Source organism: Crassostrea angulata, chromosome 4, assembly GCF_025612915.1.
Source record: "Crassostrea angulata isolate pt1a10 chromosome 4, ASM2561291v2, whole genome shotgun sequence".
Classification (NCBI taxonomy): domain Eukaryota; kingdom Metazoa; phylum Mollusca; class Bivalvia; order Ostreida; family Ostreidae; genus Magallana; species Magallana angulata.
The window spans coordinates 8,270,183-8,276,097 of NC_069114.1; positions in this window are offsets into that span (position 1 = coordinate 8,270,183).

A 5,915-nucleotide genomic window follows, 5' to 3' on the forward strand; every position below is an offset into this window, starting at 1 on the left:
GGCTGACTCTTAAAGAGAATGGAAAATAAATTTTAAGCTTATAAAGTCCATATCAGTGAGTTTTATATTAGCTGATTTTACTTTAAAAGAAATTGTATTATTTATCATGAAATTAAAATGATAAAATTGAGTTGCATTTAATGTGTAAGGTATTTCATATTCTGCAATGAAGGCTTGTATGACATTATATAAATAGTGCCTGTTTGGGAGGGTAACAGTTGAAATTGACACCCCGAGAAAACCATTGTCAACCGACGCGAAGCGGAGGTTGGCAATGGTTTTCGAGGGGGTGTCAATTTCAACTGTTATCCTCCCAAACAGGCACTATTTATTTTGTTATACTGAATGTCTTTTTTTAAATTTTTAAGAAAATTTTACTGCTTTTATATAGGAATAACGTGATTCAACAGCGAACCGTACGCGCATAATTTTCGCGCATGTAACATTTTTTAATGTTACCCGTTGCCAAGTGCGTTGCTAACGCTGAGGGTAATAGTAAATATTATTAACTGCGTCTTAACCAATCAGATTTCAGTATTTAACATGAAAGTATAACAATAGATTATAACACATCTATGACATGTATGAATATCTACATTTCAGTTAATCTATTTTGCTCCTAATATTTTGATAGATTTAGCTCCCAATATTTGAATAGATTTAGCTCCCAATATTTGAACAGATTGTGTTGCAATCCCAAGATGCATTATCCCATAATGCATCATTTTCCAAGGATTAGACATGGAGGATTACCAAAAATACCTCCTTTCTCAGGACATTTTATTAAGATTGATCCTCAGTGTGCTGCTTTTGATGTTTGTAGTTTCATTATGTATTTTAATAAAAACATGAGAAATGGAATCAGATATTCAGAACGTGGAATGGAGAAAATACTAATTAGGTAAAATTTTATGATTGTAAGGAAACTTGTCTTCATCATGTTCTTCTTTCAACTCTGCTTCAAAAGTCAACATGATGCTGTTCTGGTGATATCATATGTACTTTATAATAACTTTAACTGCTCTTATACCGTGAGAGATGATTTTGATCCAGAGTCAATGGAAATGGTACCAAAACGAGCACTAGAATTTGAATCAATTGTTGAATTTGAGGATGTTATTCAGTACTGCATTCTCATGCAAATACATTATTATTAGGGTAAGTTTGACTTAAAAGCCTGTAGTTCTTTTGATTTTTTGGAAGTTTGCAAAATTATTTATTTTTGATATTATTAAACCTTGCAATAAAATATTACAAAATCATGCTTGACTCATAATCCCTTTATTTTTGGCCTTATATAGACATATATAGCATTTCATAGTATATGTTCATAATTATCAGCTAAGCTCATGGTTTTTAGACAGTTAGTTTTCCCATGGTTTAATAGGAAAACAGACTTCATTTTGAATAAGAAGGATCGAGGCAAGCTAGGGATTACACTATACAAACAATGATGAATAACCATGAATTGCCTGTTGGATTTTTACTCATTATGTCTGCATTTGAATTCTCAGAAATATGTAGTATGTGTGGAGATTTTGACTTTGATGTGCTGGAAGTCTTTGTTGATGGACACAATGCTTTATTTTTCTATGATATACTTGAATTGCAAGCAACTGTCTTTTACTGTTTGGTGAATGGATTTGAATATAAGAAGTATGTTATTCAATTACAGAAGGTGAGAATTTTTTAAGTGTTTCAGGTTTAGAAGTCATTTTGTACGGAAATTTAACTTAAAAGTAAACAATATATATATATATATATATATATATATATATATATATATATATATATATATATATATATATATACACACACACATAAATACACACACACAAGTAGCATTTTTTTACCATCAATATAGACTAGGCAATATATATATATATATATATATATATATATATATATATATATATATATATATATAATAAAAAAAACACTTTAAAACACTTTTTCAAATTATTTCGACCGTGTTACCGGTCTTCATCAGTCGTGTTTATTGTCTATAGCAACACAACGTTGAACATATTATGACGTCACAATACATTTTTTATTTAACTTTTATACATATATTTATACATACACACACACTCACACACACACAGTAGCATTTTTTTTAACCATCAATATAGACTATAGGCATAACTATTAAATAGTTTTGTATTGAAATATATTGTTAAAGTTTAATATTTATTACATTTCCTAATTACTTGTATAAAATACTGGATAGATTATAAAATAAAACATGTTGAGTTCTTAGTAGGTAAGATCAAAAGTTCAATGTCTTAATGGAAAACAATTTTAATACAATTTGGGGGGGGGGGGGGGGGTCACAGAAGTTAGCTGCAGTGCTCGAGCTTGGCCTCAACATTTTTGCCAATGGCAATTTTTTTCAAAATTTGCCCCTCCAAAAATTCCTTAAACAGTGAGGGTCTAACTCGAAGTCGATCATCTTTACATTAAAGGTGCGAGATCGTAATCCAAGAAGACACATTGCAGTAGTTTTCCCGATCAATTAAGCCAAATTTCATTGAAAAAAATTATGTACATTATTAACAAAACATCAAAAAAAAAAAGGGTATCACGTTATTTCAACACATGTTAATATTCGCCCCTGACGTCGAGACCGGTATGGTTGTATTACGACTTTGACATCGCTATAAATAAAGGTTGTAATGTTCAAGTAAATTAAAATTAACCTGTGTATGTTTTGTTAGCTAATATTTCTGAATTTGCTTTGTTTACAATCGATGCATACATGTGGGTTGAATAAACCCAGTCATTTGGGGGACGAAACCAAACGGTTCCCTTTTTGTGTGGACCCTGAGGTCCACGCAGAAAATATATAAGCGAGGTTAAACCGGATGCTATGGGGAAAATTCAGCCTGCGTATGAGCTAGTCTGGTTCCTGTGGGTAATGGGTAGCTCAGGGAACCAGGCTAGCACACGTTTATCTGAATCGGGATCGGGATTCCGTGCCATATGCACACATAAGTTCAAAGGCGCTGAAATTGTAAAGTTGTCGGTAAACAAAATATTCCTTTTAAAGAAATGATTGGCATGTGATATGAACAATCAGTATTATAAAATAAGTTAATGTTATGCCGAAACTACAACATGCATCAAATAGCATAATTTGCGATGTTTTGTTGTTTTCCGAATACACATGTAACTTAACTTTACATTTAAAGTAGGCGAGGCTAGAGAACTTCCCGATTAAATTTTTTTAAGCATTTAAGTATGATTGAATAATTATGTCACTATAAAAGTTTAAATCTCAAGAAAAATGCATCAAAATATGAAATTTTTAATTTACACAAAGCTGTCACTGCATAGTTAACAAAGTAGTGCGAATCGTAATGTGTGCGCAATTAGTAGAATTCACCAAATGCCTGATACTATACATGCAGACTTCATTCATAGATAGATCATAATTTCAGAAGTATGAATCCTTTAAAGTCTGAGATAAAAAGGCAGGGCTATACATACATGTATACGTAATACAACGTACAAATTTAGTGGTTAAAAGCAGAGGGCTAGAGTCAGTGGAATCTCTGATAATCTTAAGGCTTTCACGTTTTCGTTGGAAACACATGCAAATGGTCCACGTATTGTAGTCCTTTTTTAAAACATTACCATGATGCATTTTGATTTGTTGTTTTGTTTGCCCAAAAAGAAATTATTTTATTTACTTCGAATATTTCTAATTTTTAAAGGAGCGGGATTCTGCTGAAGTAATTAGGAGAAAAGCTATAAATTTCAAAGATAATTGGTTTGTATGGAAAATTTTTGATGCTGTAATAACCAAAAAAATCGAACCAAGCAGCTTTAACTGAGTTAGCCCCTTGGGCTAGTAAATCATAACCAGAGTTGGCAAAATATGTTGGTAATATCCGAGTAGGAAAAGTGTATGTCATTGTTATCAGAAAGGCATACAATCTGCTCCTTTTCTGTCAATATAGCTGAACAATTTCTTGCACATCTTTTTCCGGTGCTACATTCTTCTGAGTAGCTTCTATACAAACACTGCTGTAAGTTTCACACTTTGAAGTTTTACCAACAGTGTTGGCCATATGAGATAGTCACGCCTCACTGCACATGGCTTCCATTAAAAGTTCCCTGTGCAGCTATTTCCAGTGACATTGTGAAATCACTGTGGAATGATTCCTTTTGTGTTAAATTGGCATTTCTCTAACCTGTATTTAGTGGCCTTTAAAATATTTATTACACAGAGAGAGAGAGAGAGAGAGAGAGAGAGAGAGAGCGAGAGAGAGAGAGAGAGATGCAGTACAGAGATATAATAAAACTTTCGCAGTTACTTTTCTCATAAATGCTTTTTAAAGTGAATTGCTTAGTGGATTAAAAAATATTGAATTTCATCTTTTGCATTATTGTTTCTGCATTTTCCATTATTTTTAATCAAATTTACCATTAATACATAATTATATGCAAAGTTGCATTTTGTATATGGAAATTCAACAGGATAAAATCAATGCACACATAGATAGTTGCATTAATTTTATAGAGTCTGTTTACATTCACAATGTTATAGTTGGGATTCCTAACATAAACACCCAGACCAATTTTGTTACTAAAGTGTGTAGCACGGAGATAGCAATGAAGTTGAATATTTTTTAACTATACTGCAGAAAACATAAAGTAATAATAAATATTTTTTATATTAATAGTTATATACTAGTATCATATAGGAGAAAACATTATTTTCCTAAAATTTAGGTCTTTTATAAAATGAAATGTCGACATTTCCGACAATCGTCTAGCTAGTAACTTCGAATTTTGGGCTAGTAACTTTGTTACTCCCTTGCTATTGGCCAAATTTTGTAATTGCACACCCCTGTTATAATTTCAGAGTAGGCTGACCTGTAATTTTTTACAATTATATACAATACATGCTATATAGGAGAACTTCTTAGCATGTTTAATCTATTTGGCTAACAAAGCCTGATTTTTTTTAAAAAAGCAAACGAACATAAAAACAACTAGACACGATCTCGTTGCGAGCAACGAGGAGGTCTTCCGTCCGATTTTTAGAAGAATATATGACATCATCGACTTTGATTTTCGACAACAAAACATGATATGAAAAAAAGGAGTGAAGTACTTATGCTTCATTGCATCGCTTGTTATAAGTTCTATTACATTGCTTTTTTAAATGCTTGCATTTCCTCCAATCAAGATTGAAAAGATCAATTTTGTTTACATCTCGTCCCTAAAAACCCTTATTGGGTAACGCAAGAGAAAATCATTATATTTTTAGGATATAGAAAAGTATTATACCTAATCTAGCATTAATAACCTTTCACAAAATGGCTCTCATTAAAGGGCTGTAGATAAATTTTTTTAGAGCCCTTTGATCCCCTAATTTAAGGGGCCAGCCCCTTTTTCTTGGAATCAAATGAAAGAACATTTAGTTCTGAAAACATTTTGTCAACAAGTGTTTAAAAATTCGTTACCGTTCTGGAGATATATGAGAAAGAAGGTTTAAGGGGCCGATCTTTTATCTCCTTATAGGGGCCGTTTGGCGAAATTTTGAAGATTGTATATGGTTAAGAACATCTTTTTGAACAACTATTCTTCTGTATTGCATTTCAAAATAGTTTTCCTTTCTGAGATATGGGTGATCAAAATTTTGGACTTTTGGTCCCTAAAATCCTTTAATTACGTAATACATGACAAAATCATTACATTGCTTGGATACGTAACTGTGTGATAAACATATTTGCTTCTATAACCTTTCACAAAATATCTCTCAGTAAAGGGCTACAGATTAAAAAATTTAGAGCCCTTTGGTCCCCTTATTTGAGGGGCCAGCCCCTTTTTCTTGATATCAAATGAAAGGTCATTTAATTTTAAACAAATTTTATTCAACAAGTGCTTAAAAATTTGTTACCATT